The 27,372-nt window shown below is 46.6% G+C and overlaps 1 pseudogene across 1 annotated transcript in view; it reads left to right on the plus strand.

Moving 5' to 3' along the window:
- Positions 1–24,694, plus strand: part of LOC144806191 (uncharacterized) — a 129,116-nt pseudogene extending 104,422 nt beyond the window's left edge. Inside the window, exon 3 of the transcript XR_013605720.1 lies at positions 22,015–24,694. The product of XR_013605720.1 is annotated as an uncharacterized LOC144806191 (transcript). The remainder of the gene's footprint in view (positions 1–22,014) is intronic.
- Positions 24,695–27,372: the final 2,678 nt, after the last annotated feature.

Consider the following 27,372-nt stretch of genomic DNA (forward strand, 5'->3'; position numbering starts at 1 on the left):
AGCTCAAGCAGCAGAGCTCATCGCTCTGACCCAAGCCTGCATACGAGCCAAGAACCTGAAAGTAAACATATATACAGATTCACGTTATGCATTCGGAGTCGTTCACGACTTTGGAGTCCTTTGGCAAGAAAAAGGTTTCCTGACCTCTCATGGAGCCAAGATTCAGCATGGTCCCCTCATTCAAGCTCTTTTAGAAGCAATACATTTACCGACAGCCATTGCCATTATGAAGTGCAAAGCACATACGAAAGCCACTGACACCATTTCCCAGGGTAACGATCTAGCAGATCGAACAGCCAAGCTTACAGCTCAGACTCCAGACATTCCGGTTAACACGACAAAGACAGATGTTCCAGATCAGACGACTTGTATGACAGTTAAGGACCCTACACAAGATGTACTAGACATACAGACACATGCTACCCCAGACGAAATCAAGCAATGGTCTGAACAAGGAGGGGTCCAGACAGATCAGGGATGGTTGACGAAGGGAAAAGCCACATGGTTTCTCCCCGACTCCATGGTTCAAGTCATTATTAACACCGCACATAGTCCAGCACATTTAGGAGAAAAAGCCATGTTAGACAGTATCCAGAACCTTTGGTTTAACAAGCATTTACGAGCAGCAGCGAAGCAGAAAGTGCGTACCTGCATGATCTGTTGTCAGTTCAATCCAGGAAAAGGTGTTCCGGTGGAACAAGGTGGATTCCATCCTCCTGACCACCCTTTTGAAGTCCTCCAGATGGATTATATCCAGATGGACCGATGTCGAGGTTTCAAGTATGTCCTCGTAGTTGTGTGCGCTCTGTCCAGATGGACAGAAGCATATCCAGTCCCAGATTACACTGCCGCGACCAGTGCCAGGCAGTTGGTTTGTGAGTTTTTCCCCCGCTATGGTTTGCCCAGGGTCGTATATTCAGACAACGGACAGCCATTCTCCTCCGAACTCATGAAACAAGTATCACTCCTGTTAGGGTACCAGTGGAAGTTCCACTGTGTACGACACCCCGAGGCAGCTGGCCTCATCGAGAGACACAATCAGACTTTGAAAATCCGTATTGCGAAGGTTTGTGCAGAGAAAGGTGTAGATTGGATGGTAGCCCTGCCAGTCGCCCTTTTTTATATGAGAATGGTCGCTCACTCCCGTTCAGGTCTGTCACCGTATGAAGTAGTGTTTGGTCGTCCCCCAAACATGTGGGGTACACCTATGCCACGTAAAATCACCGATGTTGACAGTAATATGCTGACCGATTACCTAGCTTCCTTGATGTCTGCACTACTCTCTTGTCGTTCACAGGTCACGGCTGCCTTTCCAGACAACACCCAGGTGAAACCGCACGAGGTCGTTCCAGGCGACCTCGTCCTCGTCAGGAATTTCGATCGTTCAAGCCCCCTGGAGCCCTGCTGGAAGGAGCCGAAACTTGTTCTGATGACCACAAGGACTGCTGTGAAGCTGGAGGGCAGGAAGGGCTGGCTACACTCCAGCCACATCAAGCGTTTCCATGGACTGTGTCCAATGACTTTTTTCAAGGACTGCCCCGATACTGACTCTAAACTTCCCCATTTAGAGAAAACTCTGCAACAGGAGTATAAAATCAAATTGAGGTCTAGTAAGTCCGACAGCGTTTAATTGTTTAAGTCCCTCTCGGGTGAAGCGGTTAGACAGGTTCCTGACATGTATGAGATAGACCCACATAGTGAGAGAGATAGAAACTCCAAGAAAATACGTTACTGTAAAAGTCTGCGAAGCAGATGTGTTGTTACACTATTGTTTATGGTATTTCTGAGTCTTACGATCACATGTATAAGTTACGTTTTACATGTATTTTTTCCTCCTCTTGGTCTGCATGTACATCTTTCTTCTAATGATACAGTAGAGCACACTTTTAGTGAACTACCCCCTCACGAGTTATCCTACCGACTTGCAATGCGCAAGAATACTTTTATTCGAATGTTACGCTATTCACACCAGACCACCAATGCCACTAATTGTTGGGTGTGTGGTCGACTCCCCCCATACCAGACACCGAAGGGAGTTCTGCCACTCTTTCCCTATCCGTTTTCACACAATGGTTCGTGTGGAGCATGGTTTACGTTAACATCATCCTTAGATGATAAGTCCATTCTTAATAGAACATGTTTCCCAGACAAGGAAGGTTTTTCCCATAGGACAGGGTTAGATCTAGAAAATGAAGTATATGATCTAGGTAATTTTTCCTCCAACTTCATGGTTTTGAATGTTCAGTCCGAGACTACTCCAGATTTGCCTGCTATTACAGTTCTCCCAGTGAAAGGCGAATTATGTGTTAGAAGGAATGGTTCAGTACATCTAGGACACAGTGATTGTCATACTGTGGTCGAGTATAGTGACAGTGGGAAATCTACTTTCAAAGCCTCACGTCATTCATATTTTGTATATGGTCAGACCGCATATGTACGTCTGCCCCTAGATTGGGATGGAACATGTTACATTGCCTTCCTACTGCCACCAGTTTTCCTAGCCCCATCCGATTATCACAGAAATACACATCTAGTACACGTCAGACATAGAAGGGAGATCGAGTCCCCAATTGTCGATCAAACTGAAACTGCATTAGAACAGTATACAGATTTCAATAAAGGTTTCTTTTTCTTCATAGGACCTGTCCAGAATAGTAAATTAATACGCAGGTTAACCAGAACCCTTGAAGCAGTAGTAAATGAGACTACTTCCGCTCTAGGTAACTTAACAGAAGAGCAATCTGCTATGAGATTTGTTGTTCTTCAGAACCGCCTTGTTCTTGACGTCATACTGGCCGATAGGGGCGGAGCTTGTAGAGTCATCGGATCTAGTTGTTGCATTTTCATTCCTAATAACGCACCGTCTGTATATTCAGCAATAACTAGACTTCATAAAATAGCCCATCAGCTACACCAGAATCCAGGCACCTGGACATGGTCCGGTTGGCTCTGGAGTATAATATCTGCCTGGGGATGGAAAGTACTGTCATTCCTGGGAATAGTAGTAATGATCATATTCAGTTGCTGTCTTTGTTTACAATGTGGCCCTGCGATTTGCGGCTTGTGCGCTACCTCTTGTATTCCAAGTCCAAAGTCCCATTTCCAGAAGATTAAAGACGAGCAAATGATGCTCTATGAACAGATAGATGGTCTCATGAATATTGATGTTTCCTGAAGGAAACGTAGGGAACAAGGAGGGAATGAGGAAAATCGAATTTTGCCTTGTCATGTGTCCCTACGTGTTCCCCATCATATGTTATATGTGCATGATTAATATGCATATTTACCCCCTTGACCGAATAAAGACGCATTTATAGTTGTGTCCAACGTTAGTATGTCAGTTATCCAGTCCCTGTGAAAGCAACGTGAATTAGGCTTCTAGGCCTATGTTGCCAACGTCTTTACATTGTGCACGTTAAATCATCGAGTTGCACCCGTTTCTAGGCCTCGTAGGGCCCGGACACCAGATTCAAGCCTCAAGTCTCCTGAATCACTCCGAGGAGAGATGCAGCCCCGCCCGCATCCCTGACCCTTCACTTACATCCTGCCAAGCAGCGCGGTGCCCGGCCTGGCCTGCCTGCCTGTCTGCCAAGAAAATGTTATGCTTACAGTTATCAGTTCAGCTCCCCGGTTTCACATTCCTAGCTAACGAACCGCATAAACATCTTCATCTATAGTCTAGTCTTCCTGTCTCCATGCAAGAGAATTACTGAATTAGTATCCATAGAAGATTCATAGCACACGCAATACACTAAGAAATATATGCATGCACTAGCCTTAGTGACAAGTAGCCTTTGCCCTGATGACTTTTAGATTCAAGCAACATGTACTCCAAACACGAGATATCAGATATGCTATAGGTACAGGTCGTTCTGACATCCCAGACTTTAGTCTCCTCTTCAAGTGCTAGAAGTCAGAGCCCCAGCTCTCCCCAGTTACACGTCATGGCCCGTTTGCGAGCACCAGTAGGTTAAAGGTTCCAGCTGCCCATGAAGCCCCCTCCATGTGTCCACCCACTTATGACACTTCTGTGACGTTTACATCACATGTCTCCGTGCACGCCCTGTGCATGCCTTCTTTTCACGCCCATATGTTCTTATCTTCCGTTTGTCACTTGTTACGCCTACTGTATTCAATGCAATTGTACTGTTTTACTATATATACTGTATGATGTTAGTGAGATACTAGGCTATCATTCCTGTCCCTTCCTGAACCTTTGCAGGTGATGGAACCCGATGGTCCATTGGCTCGAGCCATCTAATTAAAGCCCGTATGACTCAGATACCACGGATTCTGCCTCTTATTTATTGAGCTATCCTTTTTCAGTTAATGCATAGAAAAATAGTACCGGTAATTATTTATTTATTTGCCACATGTCGCTCCTTGACCCCAAGGGAGATTTCTTCAGTCCTCTAGTCTTGAGTAGAGCGTTGAAGTTCCAGGATTCAGTTGCAGAGTTTCGTCCAGGGATATCTAAAGTCCTGTTGCCAGGGGTTCCTTACTTATACGTAAGAAAAGGGTTGGACTAACTCTGGTGACCCACCTAAGGGAGGGTTTGGTAAGAGGGGTGGCTACACCCATTTCTTTTGTCCAGTTTCCTGCCAGAGGAGGGGCTCGTAGCCCTGTGCAACCAATTTGAACTGGACTATGCACAGGGACACCAAATGTGCCCCCAATGCAGACTTCCAAGCACTCCTGGAGTGCACCCACCCAGCCCTAATTCCCTAAGGCCTGTCTGGGAGGTGGTTACACCGGATCACTGAAAGAATATCGACTACCAAAATATCGACTACCCAAAATATCGAGGAAAAAATATCTACAGCAAAAATATCGAGTTTGTATGTACAAACAGGTAAGTACAAAAATATCGAGTACAAAATATCGTTTACAAAAATATAGTTGTAAAAAATATCGTATTTACTAAAAACAGTGTTAAATTAAATTAATATTAATAATTAATTACTAAAATATACTTAAAATTACTTAAATTAACTTATAATAATTAAATAATTAATGAAAGTTAAATAAATATTTTTTTATTTCATATTTATTAAACATATATATATAGTAATAAAATATAATAAAATAATACCCAAAAACTGAAAACTGACCCTGAACCCTAAAAATACCCTTTTACCCAAAAACTGAAAACTGACCCTGAACCCTAAAAATACCCCTTTACCCAAAAACTGAAAACTGACCCTGAACCCTAAAAATACCCCTTTACCCAAAAACTGAAAACTGACCCTGAACCCTAAAAATACCCCTTTACCCAAAAACCCAAAACTGACCCTGAACCCTAAAAATACCCCTTTACCCAAAAACCCAAAACTGACCCTGAACCCTAAAAATAAAAACAATTTATTTTACTATCTATAGTATATACTTACATATTTTCACTTTCTATATTATTTACAGTCGATATTACTGCACTTACCTTAAAAACGATATTTTGCCTGTCGATATTCTGTCCAGTCGATATTTTGTCCAAACGATATTTTTTCCTCGATATTCTGTCCAAACGATATTTTGGAGTCGATATTATGTCTGTGCACCGGTTACACCACCCTGTGACAGGAAACCTATTATCCAGGCCTCCCCTGCCGGAATTTCGGTCAGCAGCAAGAGGCCAGACTTGTGTCTGTGGCTGCAGCATCCATTTTGTAATGCCAGGGCTCTTCAAACTGGTTATCGGGTAGACCGGTGTGTACATGTCTCTCCCTCTAAAAGGGTGGAATTCTACCCACGCCACCAGGACTGGCAGGGGGTAGGATACCAAAGTGTTTGACACCAAACACAACATGTTTCCGTGCAGCCATCCCAAAGTTAGCATTTACTGCGAGGATATAATGCACTTAAGAGTATATGGTCAGGCTGCATCACAGAACAGCCCCAGAGAATAGGTTCCGAGGCTACAGAGGGGCTCTGCTCATGCATAGGCACCCTCTCACATGAAATCAAGCACCCTGCCATCTGGATTGATAAGGCCTGCCATAGGAGTGACTGATAGGTCTCTATGTGAAGTGATTTAAAGGTAGATATAGGTAACCTATATCTCAGTACAGGGTGCATGTACCACCTTACCCAGGCTACGCCACCAGTCCTGTGGTGTAATTTTGGAAGGCTTCCAAGGGGTGGCATAATGCATGCTGCAGCCCCTGGTAGGCCTCTGGGGTACCTATGCCCTTAGTACCTATTGTACCATATACTAGGGACTCACAAGGGTACCCCAGTAACCAAACTAGAGTGTACCTATTGTACATGGAATCCATTTTAGGGAGAAAGCAGATAGGCTGGGGTCCTGAATAGCAGGATCCCAGCCAAACTAAGTCGAAAACCAGCAAAACAACAGGAAAAAAGTGGAGGCAACCATGCAGTCAGATAACACCTTCCTACAACAATGTTCAAGAGTGAGGGGCTCAAAAGTCACATTAAAATCCCCCGTGATCAGAATGTTTGAACCACAGAAGTGTAGATCTAATGAGTCGTCCAAAACCGCTATAACGTCTGACTTCTTCCCCTTTGAGCCCCTGGCATAAACATTAGAAACGTCCACAACCCCTTGTTGGCCCCACTTCAACCTGATCGCACCGATATCATTACTCTGTGTTTCAAGGACCTCCATATTAAAACCGCCAGCTTGGCGCACCCAAATTACCAATCCCCCTGAGGGTCGACCCTTACCCCCACATGTTGCAGGGGTATAGACATTTAAGTAACCTAAGCAGTATAGGGGGTCTATTGCCCAGGTTTATTGAAAACAACAGACATCAAACTTAAGGAGGGTGCTTCCCGAGAGGCAGTAGCCTCCCTTCCTGGATGAAGACAAGGAAAATGAGTACCAGCTAAGGGTAAGAGAGGGGATTCTTTAATCATATAGGGAGCAAAAAGACCATCTAGTTTGTTCTGTGTATTACAAAGCAGTCAATCATTAGCCTCAAGAGAGGAAAAGCCTCTAAACCCAGGCAGTGTATTTTCCAGTGTTTGGTGGCACGCACTGCTTGGTAAGAACCATCTGAATTGGATCAAGGAACCTTCTGGGGACAAGTACGATATTCCAGGGAAAGAAGATTTTCCGCAACATCAACCTCACTCAGTGTAAGCTCAATAAAATCTAGTGATTGGGTTCGGGAGGTAAGTCTGGAAGCCCTTGAGATGTCTTCGCGAATTACAAAGCTAATTACTCGGTCCTGGAGGGTGCTGGAACCACTATATGTAGTATGGCTGCGGGGGGCTAGCTTGCAAATAAATGCCAACTTGGGAGCCTTATCTACAGTGGGTATCTCCCACTCTGGATAAACCACCTGATGAGATGGAGAGTCACTGGGTACAGGGCGAGAGGGACAGGAAGGCTCCTTATTCAATAGCTGATTTACCAGGGAAGTAAGACCCTCAAGCATGGTTCCCATATCCTCGACCTCTAGTCTGAGAGTATTAACCCCTTCGATGCGGATGACAAAGCCAGCTCGTCATGGGCGTTACCTGCGCTACGCGGGTGACGAGCTGGCTTTGTCATAAACAGCGCGATTTTCAAAAATCAGCGCACAGCGGGAAAACGCGGTAGTGCGGTAGCGGTTAATGAGGCTAAGTATTTCTTGGGGAACATTGGTAGGTATACAATCTGGTTCTAGGATACATGTCTCGGGATGCTGTGTTTGATGAGGGGGTTGACACCTAGGCCCCGTTTCGGTGTCCTCCTCCAGCAACTCCACCAGTGATAGAAACCTATTAGTGTACGGGATTTCCAACCCTGTCTTCTGTATGTCACTCCCAGATTACTTATTTGAGGATTGGCTATCACTTCCAGCATCTAGGTTTCCCTCACAGCCTATGTCTGGGCACCCTTTTTAGGTCAAGCCTAGAGCAGCGCGTGTGCTGCTCTAGGAAAACGACCTTTTGGAAATGCTGTGGACTTTTCTCGCCCTTGTGTGTGAGAAAAGGCCTACGGCTTTCGGTCACGAGCGGCGGCGCGCAGTGTGCCATCTGTTTTGTGTCAGTTTTCACACCAGCACACGCGCACCACTCGCAATAGACTCGCAACAGCAATGTCTGGTAAGTGCGACCTAAAAAGGAAAGTGCCCCACTTCAAACATCTACGACTTTCACTTTTATGTACTTTAAATCCATTAAAATTGTACATTTGAAGTGTAGGGATACATTGAAAAAGAGTATTTGTTTGATACCGATTTTTACTTTATTAGTGGTTTTTTATAGCGTACTAAATAAATAGCTGAACCTTTTGAAATGTAATTCACTAAAAGGGCAACCTGAGCTAGAGTCTCGTAAGAAAACAAACACAACAGGACAGTGTCTGAAGTGCTGATGTGGAAGAGGCTATCCGCAGCCTTCTGTGAATGGAAATGGGGCAGGACAGTGAGTAGGCGTTCATCCTCTGGTGGCCAATCATTCTTTTACTAATTTCCCTTATCACTTTGGCTGGTGGAGGGTGATTTTTGCTTCCCATTTCCTCCTGTCCTGCTTGCTGGATTGACAAACTTGGAAGTGATTGTCCTGGCATCATTAGGCCGTCAAGTATTTGCGGAGCTTCTTCCTCTGATGTTGCCCATAAGCCAAGAGCATGGAATGAGATCAGGCCCTGGTGGCAGCCAATGTGCTTCATTCCTTTCCCTTTTTAGCTAAAATTCTGGTGCCAGTCACATCCTTTGATTTCTTCCTAGAGTTTGACTTACGGTGTTTCTTATTCACTATTTTCAAAGTCAGTAGAGTGTGACAGAAAAAGTTGCTTCAAGCACGCCTTCACAGCTTGTTTGATCATCAGAGTAATATGCGCCATTATGTTCAGGGATATCTCATGTTGTTTCCTATTTAAATTAAAGTATCAAACAGTGATGTGCAAAGGGGAATACATGTAGGAGTTATCTTACTGGATGACTCCCGGTTTTGGAACTGACGCTGTTGGTTTTTAAACTATCCACTGGTACCCTGTCAACCATGACCCAGTGGATGTGCTTTGACCTTTGAAACCATGTGCGCATGCGCTGCTCTAGGAAAACAACCTCTTGGAATCGCTCTGGAAGCATGTGAAAAGGCCTACGGCTTGCGGTTACGAGCTGCGGTGCGCCATGTGCCATCTGTTTTGTGTCAGATTTCACACGAGAGCGCGCACCACTCGCGGGACGCTGCAGCTTCCAAAAGTTCTGAGTTTGCTCCTGAAACTGATGCTCAAGGGGCGATCTTTCTTACCCCGGTTTCACCATTTCTTCCACCCTGTTCCTTAAACCTGCTCTTCTGTGTTCCTTATAATGTTCTATTATCTCTTCCCATCTCTTGTCCTTTATTCAAACTAAGCCCCCCTCTCTCTCTAGTTCTCACGTTTACTAATTAGACGCATTTGGTTTGAATTCACTGTAAATCGAGTCAAATGATTCGATTCAGTCACTGCGCCGCAGAAGGTGTCACACACCAGAGTTAGTATTCTGTAAGAACACAGTCAGTTCAGTAAATGAAATGAACCCAACACCACAGAGAATTGGTCACCCCATCCACCCGACGAGAGGCTGCGCACAATGCTCGCACAAGCGAAATGCACTCATTGTCTGACATATTTAGCACTGAACCTCCCTGATTGGCTTTGGTTCAATATTTATGTACATATGTGGTATCTGTAGAGCGCAACCCTACCCTAAAGGCAGCTGAGCACTATACACGGGCAAAGGTAAAGGAAAGTCCATGAGTGATCGGAGGGGTGTCTGGGTTCAGGGAACAGAACAGAAGTCTATTGTTATTGCATTGTGATGTAGTGATATTTTTTAAGGTGACTTGTGTTCTGCACTATGCTAAACTCGAGCAGAATTAAGGGTGTTGTCCCCAGATCCTGGGTGCATGCATAGATGGAGTCCACTTTGGGGTATCACGATAGTTACCACATAATTATATGCTACATAATTACACTGCACTAAATGCAACATACACTCCAAATAATAGCACTTAGTGCCACATGATTACATGCCACATAATTACACGCCACATATTTACACTCTACTGAATAAAACATACACTCCACACAATACCACTCAGTGCCACATAATTATATGCTACATAATTACATTGCACTAAATGCAACATACACTCCAAATACCACTTAGTGCCACATAATTACACACCACATAATCACACTCTACTGAATGAAACATACACTCCACACAATACCACTCAGTGCCACTTAATTATATGCTACATAATAACACTTCACTCAATGCAACATACACTCCAAATAATACCACTCAGTGCCACTTAATTACGCACAACATACTTACACTCCTCTCAATGCAACATAAATACACTCCACATAATACCACACAGTGCCACATAATTATTTGATACATAATTACACTGCACTCAATGCAACATACGCTCCAAATAATACCACTCGGTGCCACATAATTACTCTACTGAATAAAACATACACTCCCCATAATACCACTCAGTGCCACATAATTACACGCCACATAATTACACTCTACTCTATGCAACATAAATACACTCCACATAATACCACTCAGTGCCATAATAACACGCCTCATATTTATACTCTACTCAATTCAACATTAATACACTCCACATAATACCACACAGTGCCACATACTTATATGCTACACATTAAATTGCACTCAGTGCAACATAGGCTTCAAATAATACCACTCAGTGCCACATAATTACACACCACATAATTACACTACTGAATGCAACATGCCCTCCAAACAATACCACTTAGTGCCACATAATTATATGCTACATAATTACACTGCACTCAATGCAACATACACTCCAATGAATGCCACAACATTACACTCCACTGAATACAACATACACTCCCCATAATACCACTCAGTGCCACATAATTACACGCCCATAATTACACTACTCAATGCAACATAAATACACTCCACATACCACTCAGTACCACATAATTTCAAGCCACATAATTGCACTCTACTCAATGCAACATAAATACACTCCACATATTACCACTCAGTGCCACATAATTACACACCACATAATAACACTCTACTCAATGCAACATAAATACACTCCATATAATAACACTCAGTGCCACATAATTACACGACATAATAACACTCTACTCAATGCAACATAAATACACTCCATATAATACCACTCAGTGCCAGATAACTACACGCCATATAATTGCACTGTACTCAATGCATCATAAATACACTCCACATAAATGCACTCTATACCACATACCACCAATCAACATAAATGCACTCCACACCATGACACAATTTTACTAAGCATAATTTCACTCCTGGTCGCTCCACCTGCCGCACGGTCCCCATGTGCCACGTCCTCCCGCTACCTGCCGCCTGCCTGCCAGGTCCTCCCGCTGCCTGCCTGCCTGGTCCCCCTGCTGCCTGCCTCCAGCCCCTGCCTCGCACGCTTCCGCGTGCCAGGTCCCCCTGCTGCCGGCTGCCTGACCCCCGACCCTGCCATAGCACGGTCCCCGGGGGTCAGGTCACCCTGCTGCCGGTCTAACCCCTGCCCCTGCCTCCTGGCCGCCGCCTGCTAGGGTCAGCCCTCAGGCCTCCCCCTCGCCGCTCCGCCGCTTTTCCCGCCTCTTTTTCCCGCCACCCCTCCTCCTCCCGCCGTTCTCTTCCCTCCCTCCCCGCCGCTGCCCCCCTGTGGCACGCCCCCCTCCTTTGCCTGACCCTCATTCACCTCCCCGCTCCCGCCTCCCAGCTGCCCCTCCCTCGCTCCACCCCCCCCACTACGCCATTTATGGCGGAGTCCACGCGTACGCACAGCGTGCACGCGCAGAAGGCGCGCCCTAAGCACGCCGAAGGCGCGCCAAAGGCAAGCCCATCCGTGCCTGGACCGCGCCCAGTGCCAGGACCCCTGGCCCCCACCGATGGAAGCCGACCCGACGGACCTACGACGCCACCGAACTCAACGCACTCAACACCGGCCGAACCCCGGGCTGCTACCGAGCCACACCGAGACGCACCCACGGACCCTTCAGCTGCCACTCCTGCAAGTTCACCTGCAACCGGATCCACGCCACACCAGCACCCACCAAGCCGAACTCCAGCTGCACCCACCTGAAATGCATCCTGCTCAACACCCGCTCCGTCCACAGACACGCCGTCGAGCTCTGGAACCTGCTCGACACCACAGCCCCAGACGTCGCCTTTCTCACGGAAACCTGGATGAACGCCTCCTCAGCGCCCGACATCGCCATCCCGGACGGGGACCGCATCAACCAGACAGGAGGAGGCATCGCCATCATCCACAGGAACACCATCCGCATCACAACCAACACCGACGACACCCTCGCACCCGCCGAACACCTGCACTTCCAGATCCACGCCAACCCCAAGACCACCCTCAGAGGCACCCTCATCTACAGACCTCCGGGACCACGCACACAATTCAGCGAAGACATCGCCGACTTCATCAGCCCACACGCCCTCCCCTCCGCCGACTACATCCTCCTCGGGGACCTCAACTTCCACCTGGAGAACAACAACGACCGCAACACCACCACCCTGCTGGACAACCTCGCCAACCTCGGACTCAAGCAACTGGTGACCACCCCCACCCACTACGCCGGACACACACTCGACCCGGTCTTCTCTTCCAGCAAGGACATCGCCTTCAGCCACGCCACGGGACTCCACTGGACGGACCACAGCTGCGTCCACTTCAGCTTCAGTAGGACCACGTTCCACCATCACCAGCAACAGGTCCCCCGCAGAAGCTGGAACAAGATCACTGCAGACCAGCTCGCTACTTCCCTGAGCAAGAACCCTCCCACCAGCACAACGAACCCCAGCCAAGCGGCCACCAACCTCACGAAATGGATCAGCGACTGCGCAGACGACCTCGCCCCTCTGAAGACCCCGCCGAGCAGACCCGGCAGCAAGAAAGCCCCATGGTTTAACGACGAACTCAAGAGCTCCAAGAAGAACTGCAGAGCACTCGAGAAAACCTGGCACAGAGACCCAACACCGGACAACATGACTGCCCTCAAGCTCGCCACCCGAAAACACCACCAACTGATTCACGCCACCAAGAAAACCGCATTCAAGGAACGACTGGACAACAACGCACACAACAGCAAGGAACTCTTCAACATCGTGAAAGAGCTCTCCAACCCCAACGACGGAAACAACGACATCACCCCTTCGCAAGACCTCTGCAACTCCCTCTCCTCCTACTTCCACAACAAGATCGCGGACATACACAACAGCTTCAGCACTCAACCGACGCACGCCTCGACCGAACCACCGCTCCCCACCACCACACTCCGCGCCTGGACCCCGATCAGAACGGAAGACACCATCCGCACGATGAACTCCATCCACTCCGGATCTCCGACCGACCCCTGCCCTCACCACGTCTTCAACAAGGCCGACGCTGTCATCGCACCCCACCTGCGGGACATCATCAACACCTCCTTTGACACCGCCACTTTCCCGGAGAGCTGGAAGCACGCTGAACTCAGCGCTCTACTTAAGAAACCATCAGCCGACCCCACCGACCTCAAGAACTACCGCCCCATCTCGCTGCTCCCGTTTCCGGCTAAAGTCATCGAGAAGACTGTCAACAAGCAACTGGCCATCTTCCTCGAGACGAACGGCTCCCTCGACCTCTCGCAGTCTGGCTTCCGGGCAAACCACAGCACCGAGACCGCCCTGATCGCAGCCACCGATGACATCCGAGCCCTGCTCGACAACGGAGAAACAGCGGCCCTCATCCTCCTGGACCTCTCCGCGGCCTTCGACACTGTCTGCCACCGTACCCTAGTGCAGCGCCTCAGCAACGTCGGAATCCAGGAGAAGGCACTGGAGTGGATCATCTCCTTCCTCGCCGGAAGGACACAGAGAGTCCGCCTCCCCCCCGTTCAGATCGGAGGCCACCGAAGTCATCTGCGGCGTTCCTCAAGGCTCCTCGCTCAGCCCAACACTCTTCAACGTCTACATGAGCCCCCTCGCAGCCATCGCACGCCAGCACAACCTCAACATCATCTCCCAGCTGATCCTCTCCCTCACCAACGACCCCGCCACCGCCAGAGCCAACCTGCACGAAGGGATGACAGACGTAGCCAAATGGATGTCGAACAGCCGCCTGAAACTGAACTCGGACAAGACGGAAGTCCTCATCCTGGGATCATCACCCTCCGCCTGGGACGACTCCTGGTGGCCCCCCGCCGTGGGCAGCACACCCAAACCCACAGACCATGCTCGCAACCTGGGCTTCATCCTGGACTCCTCCCTCTCCATGACCAGACAAGTCAACGCCGTCTCCTCGTCATGCTTCAACATCCTGCGCATGCTACGTAAGATCTTCCGATGGATCCCCACTGAAACCAGGAAGACGGTCACCCAGGCCCTCGTCACCAGCCGTCTGGACTACGGCAACTCCCTCTACGCTCGAACCACCGCCAAACTCCAGAAGAGACTCCAGCGGATCCAGAACACCTCAGCACGACTCATCCTGGACCTCCCCCGCCGCAGCCACATCTCCGGACACCTGAGAGACCTACACTGGCTCCCGGTCAACAAGAGAATCACCTTCTGGCTCCTCACCCACCACACAAAGCCCTACACAACCAAGGCCCAGGATACCTCAACAGCCGCCTCAACTTCTACGCTCCCAAATGCCAGCTTCAATCGACCAGCCACGCCCTCGCCGCCGTCCCCCGCATCCGAAGAGCCACCACAGGAGGAAGGTCCTTCTCCTACCTGGCCGCCAAGACTTGGAACTCCCTTCCGACCCACCTCCGCCTGACCCAGGACCACCTCGCCTTCAGGAAGCAGCTCAAGACCTGGCTGTTCGAGCAGTAGCGGACCCCCTCCCCCCAGCGCCTTGAGACCCTCCGGGTGAGTAGTGCGCTATATAAATGCTTGATTGATTGATTGATTGATTGATTGATTGATTGAACACCACAGTTCCAGGCCACACATTTCAACTCCACATTTCCAAAACACACTGCTTAATTACACACCAAACAACATGTTTCAACTCCACAATCCACAACGTACCTCCAATCCACACCATATATTGTCACCACCTGAGCACTAGTCATCATTCACCACCACCATTTTGTATCAGTGCATCACCTAATCATCACGTCAGTCTGCCCTTGGAATCTGGCATCTGTTGATTCTCCCCTAGTGTCCGTCCGCTGCTCGTGTTCTAATTAAATTACTGTTTTCCAACCTGCACTCCCCCGTTATTTATGTCCTGCTTTCCCATAACACAAGAATTATAACAAACAAGCATGAGAACAGGTAGGAAAAAGTTGCCAGCCGTGCAAGTACAAAAAATGTAGAAGACATTTTTTATGTTAAAATCTTTTTCATCAGGTTTTTCAGTTGTATATAATGTTGTCTTCGTTTGTATAAACTTAACAAAAATGCTTAACACTTTTTATTTTAACTTTTCAACAAAATTCACAGCAGCCACAACGCTGTACAACATAGCCAAAAGTTCTGGCTAAACACATAAGGTCCCAAAGACGAGACCCATTGGCTATGACAACGCTTGTTTTAGTGGGTTATGGAACATAGCTGGAATAGCTAATTGGCGGGCCGTAGTAGGGTTGTTTAAACTAGCTGGTTGGGTAGAGCGTTGTGGGGATTTAGTATTTGCTACATGGGTGGTTGTATCTGTCACTAATATGTCCTCGCACTCGCTAATGCGGGTGTCTATCCTATCCAGTACACAATTACTCCCTGCTTGTTTCTGTATCTTCCCAGCCTTTTTCCCTTTACTATCCCTCCCGCCCCTCCCCCACTGCCCTCCATAGTTTTCCCTTTTCCCATGCTACCTCTATAGTGCAAGTTAAGTCTAAAGCAACCTGTCTACACAATCAGCAATGAACAGGCCTCTTGGCCCCGTGGACAATGAGAACCCTCAGGCCACCCTTATACCGGCCCCGCAAACCCCTCAGGAGAGAGAGCGTGATTATTTAGAATCAAAGAGAGTAGTTTGGGCAATGCTGGGAGATAACCGCGTTAACAGTACCTCGACTAGTCCACGACAGTTCTTGAATGTCCAGCGAATCTGAGAAGGCAAGATGCCTAATGCCAGTGGAAAGGGGGTAGCCCTGCCCTGCCTCTTCCTGGCAATGAGGGCAAGGACGGGACAGCCCTTGGCCCCGGCTTCGCCCGCGCGCGTCCCGCACTGCGGGGGGAGAGGCAGCGCTATAAGCGCGGTGACATCAAGGGATTCTGGGGCAGGCAGTCCTCACACTGAGGTTGAGCGCCTTGGTAGGCTGATGGCACTAGCGGCGTTTCCGACGTGGACCCTGGAACTCCTGTGCCACCAGGGTGCTGCGCAGAGCTTGTGGTGTCCCTTGCTGGTGATAAGATAGCTTGCTCCCCTAGTGCCTGGCCTATGTTATTGCATTGTTTGCATCAGATTCTCCTAGTGCCTGGCCTGTGCTATTGCATTGTTTGCATCAGATTCACCTAGTGCCTGGCTTGTGTTATTACATTGTTTGCCTCGGATTCTCCTAATGCCTGGCCTGTGATATTGCATTGTTTGCATCAGATTCTCCTCGAGCCTGGCCTGTGTTATTGCATTGTTTGCCTCGGATTCACCTAGTGCCCAGCCTGTGTTATTATATTGTTTGCATCAGATTCTCCTTGTGCCTGGCCTGTGTTATTGCATTGTTTGCGTCGGATTCTCCTTGTGCCTGGCCTGTATTATTACATTGTTTGCGTCGGATTCTCCTAATGCCTGGCCTGTGATATTGCATTGTTTGAGTCCCGTTTTCCTAGTACCTGGCCTGTGTTATTGCACTGATTGTGTCATATTCTTGCAATGCCTGGCCTGTGTTATTGCATTGTTTGCATCACTTTTTTCTAGTACCTGGTCTGTGTTATTGCACTGTATGTGCGGCTTTTGGTATGTTATTATTCCAATAGTTGCAGCTTTTCGAACAAACATGTTACTTTTTATCCCAATCAAGTGCATCTGACTGCAGTAACAATCTACTTCCTATTTATGTGGCAACAGACAGCACAACATGTCTGCAAGAGATGTTGTAAGGTCAGAAACAGTACATAGGTAAGTAGGTATGATGGAAAACAAACTATTGGGTAACATTTTAAACGAAGAAGCTGCTGTGATAGACGGCAAAAAATTCATGTCAAAACATCAGCATTAGGACAATAGTACATGGAACAATAATGGTAGATATATTTACACTTCTGTGCAGTGCGTGTCACTTAATGTTCTTTTCTTCCACTCTCATGAGATAGTTTTGCAAGGCAACTCTGAGCTCACTGAGTGTGGAGCTTCCACGAATCCCAGAGACAGGCCGTTCCAAAGACGGTAACAGAGAAAGTTGAAAGATCCGAGTCTTCATCCTGGTAGATGGACTGGTGATCCATGAGGGTGTGTAGTTAGTCTGTGTGTTGCCACGGCTGTCCAGGGAGTGTAAGAAAATGTCAGCAATTTGTGGAGGGCCCACTTTTGCGTGAGAACCACCCAGCTTCATGCAATACAGACTACAGGGTTTGTGTCTGCGCAGAATGAGTTACATTCTGATAGTAAAATGGAGGACCTTGTCCAAAGGGGATAGATGTTACCAAGAATTAACATCTTCAGTTACGACAGATAGAGAAAGTCAATGTACCTCGGGGTGCTTCAAAAGCTTTCTGCACTCTGCTGGTGCAGGTAGGATGTTTATTCTCTAGTTGGCATTTGCCAGGGGATGTTCAGATACAGTGGGTTAATTAAACCTTGGAGCAGCACTTGTAGCGTGGACTCTTGGAGTCTTGTAGTATGTGTTAGATGCGGAAGAACTGTCTTAATGTTCTACGGAGCTCAGAAAATCCAGACTCTCCTTCATCTCAGAGCTCGAGCTATGTTGCTTGACCAGTTGAACTCCAATAAAGAAGAGGACCCGGACCAGTTTTACCTCTACTGACCTTTGAACTAATCATTGAGGAAAGAAGCCCTTGCCTGGAAGGAAGATCCGCACAAGGCGCAGCTGACAAAAGTCCTGCCTAGAAAGGAAGATCTGCACAAGGCACCGCTGGCAGAAGTTCTGACTGGCTGTGACCTCAAATCAATGAGAGACCCACAAACCACAAGATCCTTCAAGCCCTGCTAGCCACACTGGACACCATGTACACCAAATGCCTGATTTAGATTTCAGCTGATGGTTTATTCCATCACAAAGGTGACAGGTATCCTGCCCGCCCCATTAAAAATGCATTACATCCTGTGGCAATAATAATAAGGCAGACAGGATATGTGTCACGTTTTGATTAGGCCTTTGTGTAGTTCGCAGAGTTTTACTCCGCGCAACTCCAGAAAGCACCAGGAAAACTCTGCCGTACTCGCTTACTTCCGCTAGTGGCAGAGTTTGTTAAGCTGCGCTGCTCTCACTGATTTTTAGTGCCAGGAGTTTGTCCCGTACTGTAAAATCAGCACAAACAGCACTTCCCTTCGTGCCAGAGGGCGCTGCTGCCTCTGCCTCTCTAATTGACATTCTAATCGAGTGGCAGCTTCATCAACGAGAATGACAGAGTTCTACCCTCGAGTGGTCGCGACCTACCGTGACCTCCCGCATTGAGAACTATTACCAGCAGGAGGTCTAGCACGTTATATTTTCTCACAAGCGCTCTCCACCTTACCGTTGGCCACCAGGGTGTTGCACAGAGCTTGTTGTGTCCCTTGCTGGTGATAAGATAGCTTGCTCCCCTAGTGCCTGGCCTGTGTTATTGTATTTTTTGCATCAGATTCACCTAGTGCCTGGCCGGTGTTATTACATTGTTTGCGTCGGATTCTCCTAATGCCTGGCCTGTGATATTGCATTGTTTGCGTTCCGTGAAAAAAACTCTGTTCTGCATCACGAGCTACGCCGGCAGAGTGAAATTCTTCACCAACTCCTAGTTTTGAGGCAATAATCTGTTGGAAAAACTCTAAACTAGGCCCTAAGTCGGCAATAAGTGTTGTAGAAGAAGTGAGATCCATGGCCTTGTGACTATCAGGCCGTTATCTGACTTCTTATCAATCAATCAATCAATCATGACATTTGTATAGCGCGCTACTCACCCGGAAGGGTCTCAGGGTGCTGGGGGAGGGTACTTTACTGCACGAACAGCCAGGTCTTGAGTTGCTTCCTGAAGGAAAGATGGTCCTGGGTCAGCCGAAGGTGGATGGGGAGGGAGTTCCAAGTCTTGGCTGCCAGGTAGGAGAAGGATCTTCCTCCGGCGGTGGCTCTGTAGATGCGTGGTACGGCAGCGAGGGCGAGGCTGGTCGATCGTAGCTGGCGGGTGGGCGTGTAGAAGGTCAGGCGGTCGTTGAGGTACTTGGGGCCCAGGTCCTGGAGAGCCTTGTGTGCGTGGGTGAGGAGCCTGAACGTGATCCTCTTGCTGATGGGGAGCCAGTGCAGGTCTCTCAGGTGGCCGGAGATGTGGCTGTGTCTAGGGATGTCCAGGACGAGTCATGCGGAGGCGTTCTGGATGCGTTGGAGTCTTTTCTGCAGTTTGGCTGTGGTTCCGGCGTAGAGGGTGTTCCCGTAGTCCAGTCGGCTGGTGACGAGTGCCTGGGTGACGGTCTTCCTGGTCTCGGTGGGTTATGAGCCCCACAGAGTGAGTGCGCAGTCAGAGGGCAGTAGGGGGGTCTAGGACAAGAAATTAGTAAACTTGAATATGAGAAATATGGAAAGGTAGAAATGTGGAATCACCTGTGGATAACTGACAACTCCTCCCGCTCTGCCAAATGGCGATCCAGTCACAAAGTGGCATCCTGAACCCCAAACGGACAATATCATGCCAGATCCCATGTAATGGTGGAAAAGGGGGAAAAAAGAGTAATATGCACACATCTGATGCGGGGATATGTCCGGTAAATTATTGGTTGTGATGGATTCTCAAGAAGTACTAAATGACTGATATTGTTGATTATTAAATTTTATGAATCAACGTTTGTTTGCCTTATCTGTGCGTATAATGTAAAGGACAGGCCCCTCTCTCTGTTTTAAACAAAAGCCCCGGAAGGAGCTGTATCTTACAGAACTTTATTTACTTTAGGAAGAACTAAAAACTTGCTTTTTAAAGTTGTCTTTCAGGGCCAGAACCAGGCTCTGTAAGCTGTGTTAGTTTCAGGGAGATGGACAGATGTTATGGCGATAGGAAACCCCCCTCAACTCACAATAATCTTCCAATCTCCCAGGTTAGAAGAAACCAGAAATGCTTGAACCAAGGGAGCTGTTGAAAGTGTCAGAGGTGACTTATGAACAGCGAGTTAAAGACAGGAGTTGGCATTTGAGATGTTCTTAAGTGGATAGGAAAGAAACAATAAGAAGTGTGTGACTGGAGTTACTTTTGTTTTATACTTCGTAATGATTACTGAAAATTCTGCAGCCCAGCCTGATCATCTCTTTTTCTAAAATCTATTGTTGTTTCAAAGAAATCTTGACCATATGCGTCTATCTTAAGCAAAACCTCAAGCACTTGGGTGCTCCGTGAGCGCCCTTACTTTGCTAAGGTACTCTGTGAACACTGGTGAATCACCTTCTTTTCAGACAGTAATAAGATATCACCTGATCAACAGAACTTTTAGTAAAATATCTGTGTGTGATGAAATATTCCTTGCTAAGTTTCAACGGCGGTAAAGAAGAAGGGGAGATTTACTAAGATTTTGCTCCGTGTTTGTGTCACAAAAGTGGCACAAAACAGTGCAAAATCTTTTTTTCCTAATTCTCTTTCCAGCAAATAACGTAAAAGTAATATGAAGCATTGCATAGCACAGCTTCGCATTACCTTGCACCATGGGGACTTGCCAAGGGTGGTGCATGGGCGTTCCCGTGCAACCACCCATGGTATCTCACGCTAAACCCAATTTACCAAATACAGTAGATTGGGTTTAGCATGAGAAAACTGCACCCTTCTAAACTAGGTGCAAGGAAGGAGAAATTCTTTAATTTCTCCTTCCTTTTATGACTTTGCATGCGTGCTGCACGGCGCAACATGCATACAAAGTGGGAAAAGCTTTCCCTCGTGTCTGGCATAGTAGTTAGTACAGCAAGGGTGTCCTTTCTGTACAAAACCTATGCTGGGCTCACACACACCCTAGAGCTCTTGTGCTAAGGTGTGTGCATGGAGCACGGCTGCTGTAATCAGTGCCGGCGCAAGGGAAAGGGAAGGAGAGAGCCATATCTTTTAAAATATGGTGCTCTCCTGCTCCCTCCCTGTCGCAGAATGCAGCCTCCAGCGGGGGGCTGCGCTGCATTGCGTGCAGATTTGGTAAATCTCCCCCAAAATGTATTTTACAACCAGTTAAATATTGTGAATTCTCATTCCATTATGTTTCAATTTAGTAATTTTAAATATCTTTACATCCAACAGAAAACAAACCTTGAATGTGTGAAATGACCATCAATAATTAAGCGAAGGCTGTAAATCTTCAATAATAGCAGAATTAATGAGCTTCAGTATTCAGGAAAACATCAGCGCAGTCGGCGACAGAGGAACCTGCACACAAACTGACAGATCCCGGATCAAGTATCAAGGGCAGTTCAGTGATTGTAAGAGTCTGAGCTGTGCACCTCCACGCCACAAGACGAAGAAATGACCTTAGGAAAATCAAGGCAACAACAATAACAAACCGCCTCCTGTATAAACAAGTGTCAAATACCAACTTTGTTCATGGTATCGGTATGATGTGATTACCGCAGTGCTCTGTTTTCTAAAATGATGACAAGCCATCATTCCCTGCTCTAGGTGAATTGTAAATTCTTTCTGGCCAAACCACAGTAACCAGATACAAGCACAACAGAGCGGAGCTGGACAACTGACGGGTAAAGGAAAGAGGAGTTCTTATATCTACAATACAACAGACTGTCCCGATTTGCACCGGCCAAAAGGAAGATACATCTTTACCCGCAATCGTGCATAGCCATAATCTAATCTAAAGGCACAATCGCCTACAAAGACACCTTCTACGTATTAGGAGTGTGGCAAATATTTGGTGGCTATTGCATTTTATTGTTAAAACAGATCAAACCTTCAAAGTCATCAGCGAACACACACAGGGGAAAAGCCATTTAAATGCAGTGAATGTGTGAAGAGCTTTAGTCGATTATCAAACCTACAAAGTCATCAGCGAACACACACAGGAGAAAAACCCTATCATTGCAGTGAATGTGACATTAGTTTTCACGACTCTTGAGCATTAAGGTATCATCAGGGAACTCAAACAGGAGAAAAACCATTCAAGTGCAATCAATGTGGGAAGAGCTTTAGTGAGTTATCAACCCTCCGAAGACATCAGCGAACACACACAGGGGAAAATCCATTTAAATGCAGTGAATGTACAAAGTGCTTTAGTCGATTATCAAAGGTACAAAGTCATCAGCGAACACACACAGGAGAAAAACCATTCAAGTGCACTGAATGTGCAAAGTGCTTTAGTGATTTATCAAGCCTTCAAAGACATCAGCGAACACACACAGGAGAAAAGCCATTCAAGTGCAGTGAATGTGCAAAGTGCTTTAGTCAATTATCACACCTTCAAAGTCATCAGCGAACACACACGGGGGAAAAACAATTCAAGTGTAATGAATGTGCAAAGTGCTTCAGTCATTTATCAAGCCTTCTAAGACATCAGCAAACACACACAGGGGAAACGCCATTTAAGTGCAGTGAATGTGTGAAGAGCTTTAGTCAGTTATTACACCTTCAAAGTCATCAGCGAACACACACAGGGGAAAAACCATTCAAGTGCAATGAATGTGAGAAGAGCTTTAGTCAAATATCAGAGCTACAACGCCATCAGCGAACACACAGGGAGAAAACATAGAAGGCACTGAAAGTGTGAAGGGCTTTTGTCAATTTTTGATCCCACACAGCCCTCAGTGAATACACTCCTTCATTTAACTCACATGAAAATAATCCTATAGATGCAGGGACTCTGGAATGAACTTAAGAACAGACAAAAATAATATTGGCCCATCAATCAATCAATCAATCATGCCATTTGTATAGCGCACTACTCACCCGGGAGGGTCTCAAGGCGCTTGGGGGGAGGGGTATGCTACTGCTCGAAGAGCCAGGTCTTGAGTTGTTTCCTGAAGGCGAGATGGTCCTGGGTCAGCCGAAGGTGGATGGGGAGGGAGTTCCAAGTCTTGGCAGCCAGGTAAGAGAATGATCTTCCTCCGGCGGTGGCTCTTCGGATGCGTGGTACGGCTGCGAGGGCGAGGCTGGTGGACCGTAGCTTGCGGGTGGGCGTGTAGAAGGTCAGGCGGTCGTTGAGGTACTTGGGGCCCAGGTCGTGGAGAGACTTGTGTGCGGACATAGACAAGAGCAGAACAGTGCAGGTATTGTGAGAGGAATGGATTAAGGAAAAAGATAAAATTCTAATTATGTGGGACATTGAAATAGCAAATGATAGAAAACCCGACAAGCAGTAAAGACGAAAAACAGATAACAGTATTTGCAGAATTATAAAAGTGTTTGTTTCCAGTGATTGTTCACTTCTGTACACATAGCAAAGTGACATGATGCACCAGGATACACAGTGGGAGACAAGCACAATGTGGATTAAAAGAAAATAAACATTGTTGATTTTTATTTGGTGAAGACGAGATCCAAAGAAAAACATTCAATCGCACCTGACCACACTACCTGTAAAAGCAATACTGGGACTAACAGCAGTATTTTCAGCTAACTTGTCGGATTAGTGATAAAACCTATAAACCCAACACACCCAGAGTGGACATGTTGTCAGGGCTCTGGAGATGGGAAACGTCATTGGTAAAATGCATGTATTACTATTAACAAATACCACTGCAGCATATGTAATGAACTAAAGCGAAGCACAGGTGTTCAAGAAATAACCTATTTTTAGATATAAAAGAGCATATACCTTGACTGTTATCGGTTGATGGATCAGCTCGTGCCTCAGGCCTTATAATTAAGTGTGACCCGTTGTTCCTCTCCGACTTGGCTCTCCCTATTCAATTTGTGACTTGCCAAACTCTACTTTTTACCAGAATGGAGCCATTGTAAGCAGTAGACTCTGTTTGAAGAATGAAGCAAAATAGCGAAATCCCACATCAAAAGCATATATGTGCCAGGACAATCCGTTGCACTCCCAGCAACTTGTCTTCCACACTAGATTGTCCCTTGTCCACAAATGTTCTAAATGATTCGTCATATGAATTCCAGAAGTGGCAGTGACATTCATGAGAGAAATGGAAGGAGGGGGAACGGCACGTTATTTGTACTCACCTAAAAATAGAAGAAGCAGCCAAATACATGTCAATGTGTGACATCACCAGAGAAACGGGCTGAACCCCTGTGAATTTATATATTTATTTTTAATACCTATAGACCCATGTCATGCCAATAAACATTGCACAAGTAAGGAAAATAGTGAAGGAGCCCATTATCATATGCAAAGCACAGTGACGTCACATGTAGTGACATCACAAGAAGTGATGTCAGGCCCTTATAATCATTTTCACGTGAAAGGTTAATGGCCTGTTTTAAAAACAAAAAACAAGAAACATAAAATAATGTAAAAATACGTTTTTGGTTTCAGTTTTTATACATCATGTGTTTTTCCCATATTAGTTTGTAACTAAACTCGAAAATGACTGAAAGTGTAAATATTTTTAAACAGATATGTGGAACTTGGAATTTACATTTTTAAACAGTTTTCAGTGAATAAATAAAATGTGCATTAATTTGCGGTTGTTTCCTGATGTTATTCTTTATCCAGCCCCAAAGTATTTCACATTTACAATGTATTAAGCAATAGAATGGCTAATTTTGTCAAGTTCTCTGTTCCTCTCTTGCGCCACTCACACAAACACTCGGAGGCCTGTGTCTGCAGTGCTGGGGCACAAAGTAACAATCATCAGTCGCAGGCTAAGGAGCTAGGTGGAACTGAGTCCCGTTTCTAGATAATAGTACGGGGACCCCTTCAAACTGTGGCTACCCCCGACTTGTGCCGTGCTGATAAAGCAATAGTGAATTTGAGTAATTTATGATGAATTGAAATGAGAGAAAGAGAAGAAGAGAGCGAGGTGCAGGATGTATTAAAGAAAATGAAAAAAGAGACACAAGACTTTACCCTTTTCTGTGTACAAGCACTTTACGTAAACAAGTTGTGCTGTGCGTTGTGAACAGGTTGTCACCCCCTTTGTATGTAAATGAGCTACTGTGACCAGACACCCCAGGCTCCCATCTCTTCTAGCGCGGATGATAATCTGAGCACTGTAAGGTAATCACAAACTAGGGCTAAAACTTGATTGGGATACCAACAGGCTAGTGGGCGCTCCTTGCGTCTGAGTTTCAGTAACCTGTTACCTCCCCTTGGGTCAGACATCACATGTTCAATCCCATGGTAGCTGAATTGGTGTCCATCTGGATCTTCACTATTTTGCACATAATGGGCAGCAATGGGATACCTTGTGTCTCCATTTTTCCAAGCTCTGATGTGTTCCATAATTCTATCTCTGAGCCTACGTATAGTGCTGCCCACATAGATCTGTCCACATGTACAAGCTATCACGTAAATTACAAAGGTGGTCTCACAGTTAATATAAGTGTCAATCTTGTAAGATTCAGATCCATTATAACTGAAACTCTGTACTTTCTTTCTGGCCCATCTGCAGCAATTACAGCGTCCACATTTATGAAATCCTGTTAATGTCTTCCTGGGCCAAAATGTACTGGTCCTAACTGGGTAACTAGGGCTTAAGTCATTTGCCAAAGTTTTTCCTTTCTTAAAAGTTATGGATGGTCTCTCTCCAATAAAGGGGCACAAGTCCTTGTCAGCCTTAAGTAAATGCCAGTGACGATTAATAATAGAATAAAGTCTATGAGACTCAGTATTGTAACAAGTCACTAGGCGTACTTTCTGTTCATCCTTATCAGTATGTGCTCTATGTGTCAGAGTTTGGGAACGCCTAAGTTTAGATGCTCGTCTCCTTGCTTTATCTATCACTGCCTTGTCATAGCCTCTAGCTCTGAATCTACTGGTCATGTCTTCGATGTTATTCTCAAATTCCTCATCCTCTGAGCAATTCCTCCTGGCTCTTACCATCTCCCCATAAGGGATAGATCTAATCTGAGAGCTGGGATGGCAGCGAGTCGCGTGCAAGATCGAGTTACAACTAGTTTCTTTCCTATACATCTTCAAACATAATTTATCATCTTTGGTGTACAGTTCTAAATCTAAACAAGTTATCCTTTTCTTATCATACTGTGTAGTAAACTTCAAATTAACATCATTATCATTAAGATAGTCAAAGAAGCACATCAGGTCATTTAGGGTACCAGTCCAGATCATGAGACAGTCGTCTATGTAGCGACCCCAATAATGTATATATTCAATCCATTTTTGACCGCGACGTCCCCAGATCCACTCCGCCTCGAACCACCCCATAAAGAGGTTCGCAAAGGACGGAGCGAATCTGGAACCCATCGCGGTCCCAAGGCATTGCCTATACCATTTCCGATCAAACATGAAAACATTATTTTTCAGTACAATAAGCGTCATATCAAGTATCATCCTCGTGTGTTCCAGTAATTCAGCCGGTCATTTGTTCAAGAAGGACTCAACTGCGATTGTCCCCAAAGTATGGTCTATATTGGAATATAAAGTCAAGTCAAGTCAAGTCAAGTCAAAATTTATATAGCGCACTACATACCCATTGGGTCTCAAGGCGCTTGAGGGAGGGGGGGAGGTTTACTTATCGAATATCCATGTTTTAAGTTGTTTTCTGAAGGCTAGGTGATATTGAGTAAGGCGGAGGTGGATGGGAAGGGAATTCCAGGTCTTAGCCGCTAAGTAGGAGAAGGATCTTCCTCCCATGGTGGCTTTGTGGATGCGCGGAACAGCGGCGAGGGCTTGGTTGGACGAACGCAGCTGGCGGGTGGGGGTGTAAAAGGAAAGGCGTGTGTTGAGACAGTCCGGTCCAAGTTCGTATAGGGCTTTGTGTGCGTGGGTGAGGAGACGGAACGTTATTCTCTTGTTGACGGGGAGCCAGTGAAGGTCTTTCAGGTGAGCGGAAATGTGGTCTGTGCGGGGGATGTCTAGTATGAGTCTGGCTGACGCATTTTGGATGCGTTGAAGTTTTTTCTGTAGTTTTGCGGTGGAACCAGCGTAAAGGGTTTTTCCGTAGTCCAGGCGGCTTGTAACCAGTGCGTGGGTGACCGTTTTTCTTGTTTCGGTGGGGATCCAGTGAAATGTTTTTTTGAGCATGCGTAGGATGTTGAAGCATGAAGATGAGACGGCGTTGACTTGTCTGGTCATCGAGAGTGTGGAGTCCAGGATGATGCCCAGGTTCCGTGCGTGGTCCGTTGGTATGGGGGCTTTTCCTAGGGCCGTCGGCCACCAAGAGTCGTCCCAGGCGGA

This window comes from Lissotriton helveticus (genome assembly GCF_964261635.1).
Source record: "Lissotriton helveticus chromosome 1_1 unlocalized genomic scaffold, aLisHel1.1 SUPER_1_unloc_52, whole genome shotgun sequence".
Lineage (NCBI taxonomy): Eukaryota > Metazoa > Chordata > Amphibia > Caudata > Salamandridae > Lissotriton > Lissotriton helveticus.